The sequence below is a fragment of the Macrotis lagotis genome, chromosome 1 (genome assembly GCF_037893015.1).
Source record: "Macrotis lagotis isolate mMagLag1 chromosome 1, bilby.v1.9.chrom.fasta, whole genome shotgun sequence".
In the NCBI taxonomy this organism is placed as follows: Eukaryota; Metazoa; Chordata; class Mammalia; order Peramelemorphia; family Peramelidae; genus Macrotis; species Macrotis lagotis.
This window is the reverse complement of record NC_133658.1, coordinates 915,559,684-915,575,994: the sequence shown is the minus strand read 5'-3', so window position 1 is coordinate 915,575,994 and position 16,311 is coordinate 915,559,684. Positions and strand designations below refer to the sequence as shown.

The following is a 16,311-nucleotide window of genomic DNA, read 5'->3' as shown; positions in this document are numbered from 1 at the left end:
TTCATATTCTCAGGTCCAGGAAGGATGTCAGAGGAGAGACTGCCTTCCATTTGATAGGGCTGCAAATCTCCTTTACCCTTGAAACAAGAAACTATGCCAGAGGCAGCTAGCTCAGTCCCTGACCTTCTTATTTTAGGAAGTCATTCATGAAGCAGTTAAGGGGCTATTTGAGTAGCCTGGTTTAGCCACCCCTGGAAGAAGATGGAAAATGGAAAGGCAAGTGAGAGTGTTGTCAATGTTCCTTATCTGGGATGGGGGGAACTATTCTAATTAGACTAAGACCTTCCTGATGACCATGAAGGCTGCCATGGCCAGTGAGTGCCATTGCATCTGTGGTCCAAGACTCTTATCAACCAATACTTGAGGCTGATTATGGAAAAGGTCCACACGATGTCTAATAATAATGGTTGTTCTTTGTTCTCGAAAAAAAAACATGACATCAGGGGAGTGATGCCATGACAAGCACATAAATTAGATTTGAGTGAGGGGGGCCTTGCTAAATCCCCAGCCTCACTTTTTCCTCCAGAGCCATCTGGGTCTAGTGGCCAAATGTGGATCAGAATGACTGGATGTGGCTCTAGATATGAGGCAGTTAGGGTTAAGTGACTTGCCCAGAGTTACACAACTAGTACATGTCTGAAACCAGGTTCAAACTCTGGTCTTCCTAACTCTAAGACCAATGTCCTATCCACTGTGCCATCTAGAAGATGTCTAGGTCTAATGATGGCAACAACAACCTGAAGATAATTTGGGTGGCCACAAAGAAGAAGGAGAGTGAACCTGAGATAGACCTGAGATAGACTTATTGGGCTGTTGAGCTAGAATGGTGAATTTCCAGGTTAGTTCAGCCCCCTAGACTAGGGAGTATGTTGCCTTGTTCCTGAGCCTTTTCAATGACCAGGCCTATGTTCCAAATTTCCTCAATAACAATTCAGAGAGAAATTGGGAGGAAGGCACAGAAGGTGATAAATCAAGGAGAATTCCTTGTAACAGCAATTAATATTTGATTTCTGAAAGGTTTTGAGGGGCAAAGTCCAAGTTAGATTTTGAGTAGCTCTAACTGCATATGCATGGATGAGGAATATGGTTGAAAGGGTAACAGAAATACCAATGATTTTGCCCCCCCTGGGCTCAGGTTGTCTCTCTGTACCTTATTCTTCAATATGAGAGAAGATAGGATACAGGTTTTAAAAATTGGGGAATTCTAGATCCCTGGAGACATTTGGACTCTACATAGAGAACAGAAGATCTGGGGTTTAAATACTAGGAAACTCTAAATCCCTAGGGACATTTGGTAAGCAAAAAGTCATTTTCAGGCTATGAGTTTGAAATGGTGACATTATATATAGCGTCCCCCTCTGGAATAGTTTCCCAATTTACTTTCTGTAGAATGGGTGTCAACAGGGATGTCAACTCAGGCTAAAGCTCATGACTTCCCACTGGCGGGTTTATCTTTGCTAGTCAGTAGATACAATTCATTCAAAGTAAAGGCATTTGCTAAGATGGCTTAAATCTTAAAATTTTAGGGTTAAAATAAAATGACAGGAATATAAGTTAGACATAAAGTTTATTCTCTGGGGTTTATCAAGAAACGTAGAGGTGGCAGCCATCTATCCAAGATGACTACCCTACAGAGGGAGAAGGGAGTATTTATAAATGAGTAAGAATAAGGAAAAACATTAAATCTCCCTGGAGGCCAGTCTATTAGGTTGCACAATTTGCTCATCAAAGACTATCATTCTCATACAATGCTATCTGGTGTAAATGAAGATTTGTTGCTATATCTTCCTGGATTAAAGTATAATAAGGGCAGAACAATTTTTCAGACTTTTCTAATCATTTCTCCTTCTGAATTTGTAATTAACCTATGAGGAGATAATATGCTATTTTATAAAACAGAAAGAAATTTGATTTCTATTAAACTTTCTCATTTCCCCAATTTTCATAAAGTTACTTGATATCAATTGTAGCTTAACTAAAGAAGTGTAGAAAAAATGAGGGGCATATTTGTGGGGAGAAATAGCATCTCTTGGAGATGCTAGAATTGCTAGAAGATGGGCAGGAAACATAAGGTCTATGAGAGGGCATAAGGTTACAGAGATAAAATGGAGGCAGTTAAATAACCTATACAAATAAGAAGCTTAAGAGGGAGAAGATAAACAGCAGTGTAAAATTCAGGTTCGTTTATTTCTTCCAGGTACAGCTGGCATAATTCTATAGCTCCAAGTACCATCGTGGACCATTTCAAGTACATTCAGGTTACCCATAGATATCTTCCTTTCTGGTAAAAGAAATATCTCCAGGCAGCTGGTGGCGCAGTAGATGGAGAACTAGCCCTGGAGTCAGGAGGACCTGAGTTCAAATCGGTAATTGCCTAGCTGTGATCTTGGGCAAGTCACTTGACGCCACTGCCTTGTAAAACCAAAAAAAAAAGAAAAAAGAAATATCTCAACACAAATTTTATCAAGTCAAAACTTATATTTCCATTATTAAAAAATGAAATTTTGAACCTCTTTAGACCATAGAAATTACAGTTTGAGTTGTCAACTGTCACACAGAGTACTTGGTTATAAACAGAAAATTTGAGAATCACACCAGTTTTAAAAACTCAGTTTTATACTTGGCATTATTATTTCTCCCATTTGGAGGATGCTTTTCCACTAAAACAATAACTTCCATAAGAATAAAGTTTCTACTTCAAGGTGAATTCAGTAAAAACTTCCATGAGTTCCTAATATATACATTTGATAATCATTTTAGGACACTGTGTGTCCAGTAAGTGAATTACAAATAAAAGTTCTAACCTTTTGCCAAAGTTTAAAAAGAATCAAAAACTCTTAGCTGAAAATTGATTTTTTTTTAAAAAAAACTGTTTTCAGGGGCATCTAGGTAGCACAGTGGATAGAACACCGGCCCTGGAGTCAGGAGTACCTGAGTTCAAATCCTGTAACCTCAGACACTTAATGATCAAGTGGCCTTAGGCAAGCCACTTAACCCCATTGCCTTGCAAAAAAACCCAAAAAACTAAAAAAAAAAAGATCTAAGGGGCAGCTAGGTGGTACAGTCATTAGAGCACTGGATCTGAAGTCAGGAGTACCTGAGTTCAAATACAGCCTCAGACACTTATTACCTAGCTGTGTGACCTTGGACAACCCCATCACCTTGTAAAAAAAAAAAGCAAAAAAATGCTCTAGCGATATAGCTAGACCCTGAAAGTTAAAATGATGACATCCTAAATTAGATGATAATCTGCTATCACTTATTAATTTTAAATGAGTTTTTAAAACAATTTAATCCAAAACCCAAATGAATAAAAGGAGTAATTCATATTTTAGAACTTTCATTTCATTTAGACTGGGGTTAGAAATGTTACTCATGGATCTTATTTTTCCCAAATATTATAAATTAGAGCCTTAGGTTCAAATTTAGCATTCTAAGTTGTATTTTTTCAAATAATTAATACCAATATAGGATTTTACAGTTTCCATCGTTTATTCTGAAAACAAAGACTTAATTACTCCTTTAATAGTTCTTCAACTTGGGCGGCTAGGTGGCATAGTGGATAAAGCACCGGCCCTGGAGTCAGGAGTACCTGGGTTCAAATTCTGTCTCAGACATTTAATAATTACCTAGCAGTGTGGCCTTGGGCAAGCCATTTAACCCAGTTTGCCTTGCAAAAACCTAAAAAAAAAAGAGTTCTTCAACCTAATTCTGTGCTTATTTTTGTGATGTTAGGATTTTAACTTAACACAAATATGAATATATATTAAATTATTTCAATTCTGGTTCCCACACTACCAGAAAGATTCCGTGACGTATCTTTTGATTTACAGTCCTCGAATTTATATAAATAAAAATATTTATAATTCTATATTAAACATATTAAAAGTAAAAACATAAAAGTCAAATAACAAAAACTTTCATATTCTATGCCAATTGTAGTCAAATTCTGATAAATTATTTACAAAAATAGTAACACAACATTTTCAACATATTTCCTCTCTTGTATGGTGAGGAATAAGACATTTTCCAAGATCTAAAATACAATTTTTAATGGTTAGAAATCTCATTTATAATTTGCAGCAAAAAACCCAAATACTTCTCCATTATTTTAAGTTCCATTAAAAAACCCTAAAACATTTTGCATTCCAGAACAGTAACTAGACTATGTTATAATTCTATATTCTTTTAGATTTACAGAGAGATAGAAGTGAGGGAGTGAGAACAGATAAGAGAAGCTGCACAGATGGATTCCCAGAGCAAGGTTTAAAAATGAATCAGCCATGAGGTAAATGCTTAAATTAGAAGTAGGAATAGGAAAACAGATTTTCCTCCTTCAAAATTGCAGTTGTTTTCTGGATGATATTCTGGGCCTGCCAAAATTGCACATTTTGAAAGAAAACATTCTAATCCCCCCCCCCCCCGCCCCGTTTTCCAGCTTAAAAAATAGGGAAAAAAAATCATAGGAGAGAATGAGAAGTAGTTACAAGCCACTTCAAAAAAAATTTTTTTAAGGGAATAGGATTGATCAATCTGGACAGAGAAAATAAAATGAAAAAAAGATATTAAAGACATTGTTTACCTTATGTGAAGGGGGGGAGCTGGTGACTGAAGCAGCTTCCATGCAAAGAAGCTCCATCTCTACCCTATCATTCTAAGAAGTATACTAGTGTTGATAAGATGAGCCAACTGTTAATAGTTAATAACAAAAAAAAACCAATATTAAGAAAAGCAACAAATAAACATTCAACATAGGCACCATCCCAATTCTCACATCAGAAGGTGCCAGTTACAAAACACACAAAACTGAAGGGAGAGGGGGGCACCCGGACAAAGTCTCACAATATTGGGTGCCAGAGGTTGAACCCCTAAAACAACAAAACATACAAGCAAGGTGGGCACCTGAACAAAGTCTCACACTATCAAGTGCCAGGGGATGAATCCCCAAAGTAATAAAACCCACCAACGGGGGGTACAGTTGTACACACTATTGAATGTGAGAAAACCAAGAGGGCTATCCAGAGAATATCTTGACCAAAACTAAAAGAGGAGTTTGAAAAGAACCATTGAGTTGAAAATTGGTACACTCAGCTCTTTTCAAGGCCACACTACTTTGTCTAGGCTTGAGATTTGTCTCAACTTTTTAGGGATCCCATTATGCAGCATTGTTAAAAGGGAGTCTGCCACATTTCCAGGTCAAATGAGCCATGAGATAAATGCATCTGTTAACTAAAATATGAGTTTGAAATAGATTTGAAAAATTACAACTCTCCTTCCTCCCAAGGCTACAATTTTCTTTCTGATTTGGGTCCTTCAGTTGGGTGTCTCCTTAAATTCCTGTCCATATTCTCATGGCATGGCCTAATCTGTAAAACTTAAAATTTTAGGGTTATAATAAAAGGATAGAAAATAAAGGTTAGATATGAAGTTTATTCTCAAGTATTTACCCTAAAATCTGTAGGTGGCAGTCATCTATCCAAGATGACACCCTGAGCAGAGGGAGAAGGGAGTATTTATAAAAGAATAAGGATAAGGAAAAACATTGAATCTCCTTGGAGGCCAGTCTATAGGTTGCACAATTGCTTCTGATCCTTATATGATGTTATCTGATCTAAAGGAGGATTCATAGTTATCTTACTAAATTAAAATATGACAAGGGCAGGACAAGTTTTCTGGCTTTTTTTAATCATTTGTTTTTCTGAGTTTGTAGTTAACATTCGAGAAGATAACATTTCATTTCCTACAGTAGAAAGAAATCAGACTTTTTTTTAAAATCAGGAATATAGGTTTGAAATACTTATTAAGCTTTCTCAATGGTATGGTAAGAACAATAGGTACAAAAATCCCACCCATAAGCTTGGGATATGCTCTCTCAAATATAAACAATATCCATGGGAAGAGTAGGAACATACATAGACTCCACTGGTAGTGAGGTTCACATGGAGGGAACACATGTGGCCACTACAATTCATACTTCAAGGACCACAAGGTCCCAATGTACTTTTTCTTCATGTGGCATCCTCACCTTGCTGCCCCTGGGCCTCTCATTTCTTATGGACAGCCATTGCATTTTGTTCCCACCCTCCTACAATTCCATGCTTTCTGGGAAGGAAGAGAAGATTCTAGTTTCTTGGGCATCATGATCCCACTCTCTCACAAGTCCACTGGTTATTTTGTCCCAACTATGGATCCCTCTCTTCCCCACCCCATTCCCAGACTCATGCCTTCTTCCCTGGCATGACTCTACCCAAGGTCAAACCCCGATAGATAATGGAGAGCCACATGAATGTATTTCTCAACAATTATCATACCCTCACCACTTTAGTGATTAAGAACCCCCAGCTGTCATCATTCAAATTCCACTCTCAATCTCTTACTTCCTTATTCCCACCCCATCAAACATCCAATTCAAGATCTATTGACTCCTTCCACTCTCTGAACTGTCTCTTCTTTCATTTATCTTAAACCTTTTCCTTCCTCACTTCTTTTATCTTCTTGTATTTTCTCAGGTCTGTTTCCTTCTGATGACACAGCCTCCCTAGTTATCCTTTCCAGAACTGAAGGATGAATACTACTTGTGGCAACTTTCAGGATCTCCTTCTACCCCATCTCTCAGTAAGCCCCCCTCCTTTGAGATTCATTCCAACAATTTTTATTATTCAATTAAGATTCTGTTAGTTATATGTTGACCTCCAAGCCACTTTTGTTTCTTCTTCAACAAGGTCAGTGACTGGATCATAGTCTTTCTCTCCTCACTAATTCTTGCCCTTTTACTAGAGAACTTCAATATATATATATATTTATATTGCTCTTTTTTTCCAACCATCTTAACCTCTCAGCTCCTTTTCCATGACCTCCTCCAACCCTTCTGATCCAAACACCTGATCTTGCCACAATCTACATATGCTCCACTTACAAGCTGATGAACTTGGAAATTCTCTTATCTGATGACATTCTGCTAGGTGATGCAGTGGTGGAGCACTGAAGTGCCTTGGATTCAGAAGGCTGGGAGTTTGAATCTAGCCTCAGATATATGCCACTAACTAGCTATGTAACCTTGGGAAAGTCACTTAACTCTGGTTGCCTCACAGGCAGGGCCATCTCCAGTCGTCCTGATTCCTATCTGGTTGATGGACCAGATGGCTCCAGAGGAGAAAGTGAGGCTGGTGACTTAGCACAGCTCTCCCTCATTCAAATTCAGTTCATGTGCTTGTCATGGCATCACCTCTCCAATGTTGTAGTCTTCTTCAAAAATAAGAACAAACATTATTGTTATCTTGATAAGTGCTGTTGGGAGCCGGGGTCTCTAAGCTGTTTGACACAGTCACAGCAAGAAAACTCAAGGTAGTCACACTGCCTGATGGAGCAACACTTCCTTCTTCAATATATATAGGGATTTCATTCATACCAATATTTATAGGTTTATTATTGATTACAATATTTACTCACCCTAATACTGGAATAACTATAAAGGAAGGATTTCAGAAAAAAATTCCTTGAATAAAACAGATTGTAAACTCTGTCCAAATTTAACAGGACTGCCTCTCTCTGAGGCATATAAAAGGCTTCGACATTATGAAATCTCTGGAAAACCCAGCACTGGGAATTCCAAGGAGATGCCAGAATATATATATATATATATATATATGTATATATATATATATATACATATATATATATATATATATATATATATATATGGAAAACAGATACAAGATGGGTCAGATAGAATTCCAGGGAAATTAATAGTTTTGCCCCCCTTACCATACACAGGAATATATGAAAAAGATGGTGAGAAAATAGTTAGTACAGGTGACCGATATGTGAACTGCAGCAGCCTTAGTTTCATGGGAAAAAATAAAAAAGTCTCAGAAACTGTGGCTTCTAACAACTAAGCCAGAAAGAAAAATTGGTTATTGGAAGAGTTAATGAAAAAAAAGAGTTAACGGATGGGTGGACAAGCATAAAGACCCTCACTATAGAATGTTAAGGAAGTGTATGGAAAAACATTACTTCCACAGAAAATATAAAAAAAAAAATCTTTCCATGAAAAGAATTGCTTAATCAATAACTTCAAATGAATTAACCATTATATAATGTAGTGATAAATAAGGTAAAGGACAGGTTAAGGTCATCATGGTCTGAGTAGGGATAAGAAATCAATTAACTATATGATTATTACTTAAACTTGCAATCACATGATTAAAACTTGTAACCATATGAACTATATGAGTGATGATGAAAATGGTACACTCTTGTAACCAAGGAAATGATCTCAGCTTGCTTGAAACATACATGATTCTATAAAACTATAAAAATAAAGCCAAGCAGCTGACAATCAATCAACCTGCTCCTGCCTTTACCCACTTGTTAACTCAACTCATTTTGCCAACTCTATCCCTCCTGTCAGGTTCCAAGAACCCGGTGGAGGCTGGACCCCCGCAAAGTGCAAATCCTGTTCTTTGTCTGTACCAGTTCAACAATCCCTTAGTTCTTTACCAGCTTATCATCCCTTGTGCTAGATATATTTTCCTTTTCTCCTCATCTTGGTGAACCCCTAGTTGAGGCAGTTCAACTCTATACTTTGTCCTTTTCTCTTGAATCCTTTAACCCTTTATTGATCAAAGATCTTTCCTCATTGAGTCTCAAACATAAATTACCCACTACTTGTTGCCTTTTCTATTTCTGTGTCATTTATTGAATGAAAAAGAAAATCATGAAACTGTGACTCCTAGATTCATTATAAATTGGTTACATGATCTCAACTGGACCCTTACTACATCAAGGTAATCCTTTACATCTCCCTAATCCATTCACTATCCTACTCACCACAATCCTTTCCCCAGACTTTTTCATCCTTTGTTAAATTTCTCAAGACTTCCCTACATCTTAGCAGAGAATCTTCCCTTATATTTTACTGAAAAAAATTAAGATCATTCTCTAAGAAGTTTCTTTTTTAAAAATTTAATTAGTTTCCAAAGATCAGTCTTTTCTTCCTCCAATTTCTCTTCCCCCATTGAGAAAGCAAGAAAACAAAATAATTCCATTATAAATACTGATGTTTTAGAAAACAAGTATCTCCTATGGCTATCCGCCCCCCCCCCCCCAATATAGAGAGATAGAGAGACAGAGAGATAGATCGATGCCTTATTTTGCATTCGGTGTTCAACAGCTTCTATCAAGAGGTGGTCATTATGTTCCAGCATGAGTCTTCTGGAATTATAATTGACCATTTCAATGATCAGAGTTCTGAGTTTTTCAACGTTGTTAGTCTTTAAGAACAATTCTTGTTTTCCTACATCAAGGTTAACTTTTACAGCCTATACTACAGGCCAAAAGTCTAAATTCTCAATGTGTAACTGAGGGTTTTAAGTTTGTAATTTCTAGGGGTGGCTAGGTGGCACAGTGGATAAAGCACTGGCCCTGGAGTCAGGAGTACTTGGATTCAAATCCGGTCTCAGACACTTAATAATTACCTAATTTACCTTGCAAAAACCTAAAAAAAAAGTTGTAATTTCTATCTCATTAATTTTTCTAATAATCACAGGAACACAGATGATTAGAAAATGGGAAATCTGGCTAGTTAACTTTGTAAGAACCTCATAGGTTTCTGGCATTTGTTAAATATTAAATCAGGAAGGAGATAGCTAGCCATCTTCTCTATGACAAGATAACAATGTAAGGATGTTATATTTGTGAGCAAATGTGTAACTGATTCACTAGCCACTAGAAGATGACGAGTTCCTTTTTTTTTCAATGTATAAAGACATCCTTCTCCTTTTTCTCAGTGTGGCCATTTCCATAAGGGCCAACAACCTTTAGGTTTGGTAAATCTTAGCGAATAAATTCTTATCTTACATAAACTTTTTGTCGTTTTTAGATTTAATTCAGATAAAATTTGTGACACTTGGTTCTTCTTGCCTTGCCTTGCATCAGTTCATACAAAATTCCTCAGGTTCCTCTAAACCTCTTCCCCTTCTTTCTTTGATACTACCAAAAAAAGCTGCTATATTTTTAGGTTGTTTTCCTCTTTTTTTTTCATCTCTAGGGCATAGATCTAGGAGTTCTGGAAAAAGTTCCAAATTGCTTTTCAGAATGACTCAACTAGTTCACAGCTCTACTTATTTTTTCTTATTTGTAATTGTCCTTTTTTTGGTCATCTTAGCCAATCTGATGGGTGTGTGTGTGTGTGTGGTACTACAGGATTGTTTTAATTTGCATTTCTATAATTGTTAATGATTTATAATATTTTTATATGACTATGGTTAGCTTGGATTACTCTGCTAAAAACTGCCTGTTTCTATCTTTTGATCATTTATCATTTGGGGAATGACTCTTATTCTAATAAATTTGGATCAATTCCCTATATAACATAGAAATCTTTTTTTGGAGAAACTTGCTGCAAAGATATTTTCCCGTATTTGCCTACTTCTCTTCTAAGTTTTGCTGCATTGGTTTTTATTTATGGTAAAACTCTTTTAGCTTTAGGTATTCAGAATGATCCACTTTACCTTCTATGATCCTATTTCTATCTCTCTTGCTTGGCCAGGAAGTCTTCCTCTAGCCATAGATTTGACATTTCTTCCTTGTTCTATTTTGTGTTTGATGATTTAGACATGATGTGTCTTAATCTTGGTCTATACTAAGTTTCTGACAGTTTGCTTTTGAATTTTTCTAGTGGTTTTGGTTGAAAAACACTGGACCATTGGGCTTATTTGCTTCTGCATATTGAATAGCAAATTTGTTCTACTGATACGCTTCTTGGTTTCTTAATCAGCAATTATTTTTTGTGATTTCAATTTTGTAATGTAGTTTGAGATCCGACAATTTCTAGGTTCCCTTTCTTCCTATTTTTCTTATTAATTTCCTTGGGATTCTTTTTTTCTTTTCTTTTCTTTTCTTTAGGTTTTTGCAAGACAAATGGGGTTAAGTGGCTTGCCCAAGACCACACAGCTAGGAAATTATTAAGTGTCTGAGGTTGGATTTGAACTCAGGTCCTCCTGACTCCAGGGCCGCTGATGCTCTATCCACTATGCCACCTAGCCTCCCCTTTCCTTGAGGATCTTGATCAAAACTTTTTTCCTCCAGAGCAGTTACTCAGAAAATATTAAGTGCTTATCAAATATGTTAGGCCCTCTGCTAAATGAAGAGAATACTAAAAGGAGAAAAATACCCCAATCTCTGCCCTCAAGGAGATTACTATCTAATGGAGAAGACAACAAGCAAATGAATATGTGGTATTGTTAAGGCTCTGTGGATACAGTATTGGGCTTGGAGTCAGGAAGACTCATTTCCTAAATTCAAATCTGGCTTCAGACATTTACTAAGTATGTGACCCTGGACAAATCACTTTACCTTTGCCTCAGTTTCCTCATCTGAAAAATGAGCTGGATAAGGCAATGGTGAACCACTCTGGTATCTTTACTAAGAAAACCTCAACCTTGGTCATGTCTAAGGAAGAAGATAATAAGCAAATAAATGTGTAAAACAAGTTGAACAAAGGATAAATAGAAAATAAATAGGGAGGAGGCACTAGAATTAAGAGGGATTAGGAAAAGCTCCTGAAGAACGGGGGATTGTAGTTGGGACTTAAAAGAAGCCGGTTGAAGATGAAGAGGGAGAGCATTCCAATCATGGGGGACAGCAGAGAGGCTACATGGAAGGGAAGAAGGTATAATAAGGCAGGAAAGGTGTAAGGGATTAGATTATGAAGATCTCTGCATGTCTGTATGTAATGGCAGTCCAGGGAAGCCAGGATAATATTTTTAAATGAATAAAACACATAAGCTTACAAAGGAAATTAATCATGTTGAAATGCAGTTATAAAAATGTGAAAAAACTCAAATTCTCAGACCCCAGGTTAAAAACTTTTGTTTGAGACCACCTACAAAGGAGAGGAACTGTCCAAGGAACTAAGTCTATAAACTAAGTATGTATCATTCTAAAGCCACTTCAGCTGCTACTGTGGCACCTAGTCTTGAATGAATGAAAACAAATTTACTAAGTGCTAAGTGTTGAGGATACAAATATATAAAGACTGCTTCCCCAGCATAGCTGTGTTGTGGTAGGCTCTAAGGGATGCAGAATAGACTTCTGGGGCCTCTTTATCCCTCACAGTTCTCCAAGGAATATTTTTTAGTTCCTGACAAGAAGGGAAGCAGGAGGTTGGGGCAATGAATACCCATAGCAATTAACAAGGAAATCCCATTGATCCAATTCAATAGTAAAACAAAAACCAGAGGGAGTATATACATGAGAGAATACATACCAGACAGTACAGAGTGAATAATCTCTCCCACTGGGAATGAGATAACTCAGTTCAACCAGGTGAGTACTAGGTCTCATCCAAGGGGAAATTCTCTGATGTGTCTAATGTAAAGAGCTGGGGAGAGTGACATGACTTGATGCAGATGGCCAGCATCTCTTCAAGGTCTCTTGAAGCTGAAAACCAAAGGTACCTGAAGCAACTGCAATGCTCAGAGTCTGAAAGAACTGAAGAAAGTCCAGACCCTTGAGCTCTCTTTTCTCAGTCTCTCCCTAGTTCTGCTGACTTTGATGTTGGCTTCTGCAATGATCTCTTCCTATGATGAGGGAATTCCATGCTTATGTGTTTTGGGACTGGGGTTACAAAAAGAAAAAGAGAAGATAGTTCCTGCCCTGAAGGAATTTATGCCCTTTAACATATATAAATGTATATATAAAAAACATAATTGCATATAAATATGCATTTTTAATCTGTGTGTCTTTCTCAATTGAAAAACAACCAGAACAAAAAAAAAAAGGAATAGCTTCAGCATAAAGACAAATAGTCTGGCAAAACAAGGTCCTTTGCTGATGATGCTTGGCAAGGTGTTCTTCAGGAAGCTTTTCCTAATCCCTCTTAATTCCAGTGCCTCCCCCCATTTATTTTCTATTTATCCTTTGTTCAACTTGTTATCTTCTCCATTAGACATGACTAAAGCGGAGGTTTTCTTGGTAAAGAAAAGTCCTTCAGTCCTCTGATTCCTGGTTTCTCATTGTCTTGGTCAAGGTTGTACTAGCTTTCAATGCTGTTTTTTTGTATGATATCATTGTGTTTTACTAGTTCTGTTCACTTTACTCTCCACCTAATAGCCATCAGTGCCTTCCATGCTGCCTTTGAAACTGTCCGGTGGATGGATATGACAGTAATATTCCATTACATTCATATACCATCATTTCTTCAAAGGAGAAGAATCCCTCAGTTTCCTAGTTTTGATTACTATAAAAATGAACTTCTACAAATATTTTTATACACTTGGCCCTTTTTGATCTCTTTGAGGGTGGTGGTGGAATAGGAGTTTATATAAAAATGCTAAAATAGTGACTTTTTAAATCTAGTAAATTCCTGATAAAAATTCTAATTTCTAACTATTCTAAATATGCAACATTATCTCTCCATATTTTAATTTCGATCTCAGGAAGGCAGAAGAGCAGAAAATTGGAGACTTTGTTATAACTTAATCCAGAAAGCCATAACTATGCATCTTTCTTTAGACAAGATAATTGTATAAAGATGATATTTGTGAGCAATTGTGTAACCTGATAGACTGGCCTCCAAGAAGGTTTACTGATTTCCTTATTCTTTCTTTTTTAAGGATTTTGCAAGGCCATGGGATTAAGTGGCTTGCCCAAGGCCACACAGCTAGGTCATCCTTAAGTGTCCGAGGCCACATTTGAACCCAGGTGCTCCTGACTCCAGGGCCGGTGCTCTATCCACTGCACCACCTAGCCGCCCCTGCCTTATTCTTTTATGCAGAAATCTGCCAGGCCCCCTTTGCTCTGGGCGGTCATCTCCAAAGGTGGCTACCTGGGTTTATCGGGGAATCTCAGAGAATAAACGTCATATCCAACCTCAATTTTCTTTTCTTCTAATTTAGATCAAAATAATTCCGTTTTTGCAATCTGTATACAGGGCCTCCTCGAATTTGGTCATAAAATCATTATGCGTCACCTTTGGGCGTTCGCGCCGAGGGCCGGCCACTGCCGCCCAGGCCTTGGCCTCAAGGAGCCAGACGGAACTGGGCCAGCGGACGCGCTTGCGTCTGCTGCCCCCGACCTCCGGGGAGGCATTTTGTCACCATTCCGCGGCCCCCAGGGCTCAGGACGGGGCTGGATGCCCGACGCGCCTGGGGGGCTCCGCCAGGCCCCCAGCAAGGCGGGGCCCTCCCCATGGGGGCCCCAGGGGCGGCCCGAGGAGCCGGGGAGGGGCGCCTGGCGGGGACTCACGGGAAGCGGGGGGCGGCTCGGAGCCGGGTCGGGCCGCCCCTCCCGCCCACCCTGCAGAGCGCTGGGCCCGATCACCGACTCTCGCATCTGCTTAGGGCCATCTTGTCCCTGCCCCCCCCCCCCCCCCAGGACTGCCTCCCCGGCTGTCCATGGGCCTTGGGGCGGGGGGGGGGACACACCCTCCCCTACACTTCAGAATGGACTGTCCCAGTCTCCCTAGCCTCCGGGGGGAGGAGCAGTCCATGGGCCTTGGGGCGGGGGGGGACACACCCTCCCCTACACTTCAGAATGGACTGTCCCAGTCTCCCTAGCCTCCGGGGGGAGGAGCAGTCCATGGGCCCTGGGGCGGGGGGGGGACACACCCTCCCCTACACTTCCGAGTGGACTGTCCCAGTCTCCCTAGCCTCCGGGGGGAGGAGCAGTCCATGGGCCTTGGGGCGGGGGGGACACACCCTCCCCTACACTTCAGAATGGACTGTCCCAGTCTCCCTAGCCTCCGGGGGGGAGGAGCAGTCCATGGGCCTTGGGGCGGGGGGGGACACACCCTCCCCTACACTTCCGAGTGGACTGTCCCAGTCTCCCTAGCCTCCGGGGGGAGGAGCAGTCCATGGGCCTTGGGGCGGGGGGGGACACACCCTCCCCTACACTTCCGAGTGGACTGTCCCAGTCTCCCTAGCCTCCGGGGGGAGGAGCAGTCCATGGGCCTTGGGGCGGGGGGGACACACCCTCCCCTACACTTCAGAATGGACTGTCCCAGTCTCCCTAGCCTCCGGGGGGAGGAGCAGTCCATGGGCCTTGGGGCGGGGGGGGACACACCCTCCCCTACACTTCAGAATGGACTGTCCCAGTCTCCCTAGCCTCCGGGGGGAGGAGCAGTCCATGGGCCTTGGGGCGGGGGGGGACACACCCTCCCCTACACTTCCGAGTGGACTGTCCCAGTCTCCCTAGCCTCCGGGGGGAGGAGCAGTCCATGGGCCTTGGGGCGGGGGGGGACACACCCTCCCCTACACTTCCGAGTGGACTGTCCCAGTCTCCCTAGCCTCCGGGGGGAGGAGCAGTCCATGGGCCTTGGGGCGGGGGGGGACACACCCTCCCCTACACTTCCGAGTGGACTGTCCCAGTCTCCCTAGCCTCCGGGGGGAGGAGCAGTCCATGAGCTGGGGAGGGGGGACACCTCCTCCCTTGGAGAGCGGAAGGGACTGGGTCAGCCTCGTAGACTCTCTGGGGGAAGGAGCAGTCCACGGATTCTTGGGGCGGGGGACACATTTCTCCTATACTTCAGAACGGACTGGCCCAGCCTCCCTAGCGGGGAGCAGTCCATGGGCTCTTGGGGCGGGGGACGCATCGTCTCCTACATTTCAGAATGGACTCTCCCAGCCTCCCTACGGTCTAAGAACTCGCGGAGGAGACACTTCCCCGCGAATGCCAAGCGTCCGGCCTCAGGCTGGACCACTGCCGAGCGCACGGCGGCCAGGTTCACGATCGATCCCGGGGAACGTCGCCAGACACTCCTCACAAATACAAAGGGCCACCGCCATCCTCCGCCTCCGCCCCAGCCCCTTTTCTGCAGCAGGGAATTGCAGACCTCCTTCCACCTATCCCAGCTCGTCCCGCCTCTCGACCAATAGCAGAAGCCTTCCAGGCTTGGCCAATTACAGAAGCAATCCGGGCAGGCCTGTGCCACGATTGGTCTGGACTTTTCTTCCCCGCCCCCCAGCTCCCGTTTTTCTCCTGACGATTCGCCGGCAAAGGCGGAAGTTTAGCAGGCTCTTCCAATCGAAGCAGGAGTTTGAGAGGAGGGGCGGGAATTTTGCGCAGGGATGAACTCCGCCCGTTTCCCAGGCAACGCCCCTCTCCTCCCCTTCCCCCTACGTCCTCCCGCTTCCCCGACCTAGTCCTCCGGGCGGAAACGGCGGCCGAGATCGGCCAATGGGAGGCGGCTGGGGCGGAGGCGGCCCTGCGTGACGTAGACCCAGTCCAATAGGAACAGGGGGTAGGCGGGGCGACCGCAGGGCTGCCCAATGGAGGCTGGGAGACGCGGGGGCGGAGGCCCAATGAGGGGGC

At 41.5% G+C, this 16,311-nt stretch overlaps 1 long non-coding RNA gene across 3 annotated transcripts; it reads right to left on the bottom strand.

The window, feature by feature from the left end:
• Positions 1-1,570: 1,570 nt before the first annotated feature.
• On the bottom strand, positions 1,571-14,349 carry LOC141509862 (uncharacterized). 3 transcript variants are annotated; one of them, XR_012474727.1, is made up of 3 exons: positions 12,269-14,349; positions 4,583-4,689; positions 1,571-2,412 (listed from the first exon to the last, which is right to left on the bottom strand). It is a non-coding gene; the product is annotated as an uncharacterized LOC141509862 (long non-coding RNA). The 3 variants fall into 3 exon arrangements; XR_012474729.1 differs by having other exon boundaries at positions 13,973-14,349; XR_012474728.1 differs by having other exon boundaries at positions 14,248-14,349.
• Between the last annotated feature and the right edge of the window lie 1,962 nt (positions 14,350-16,311).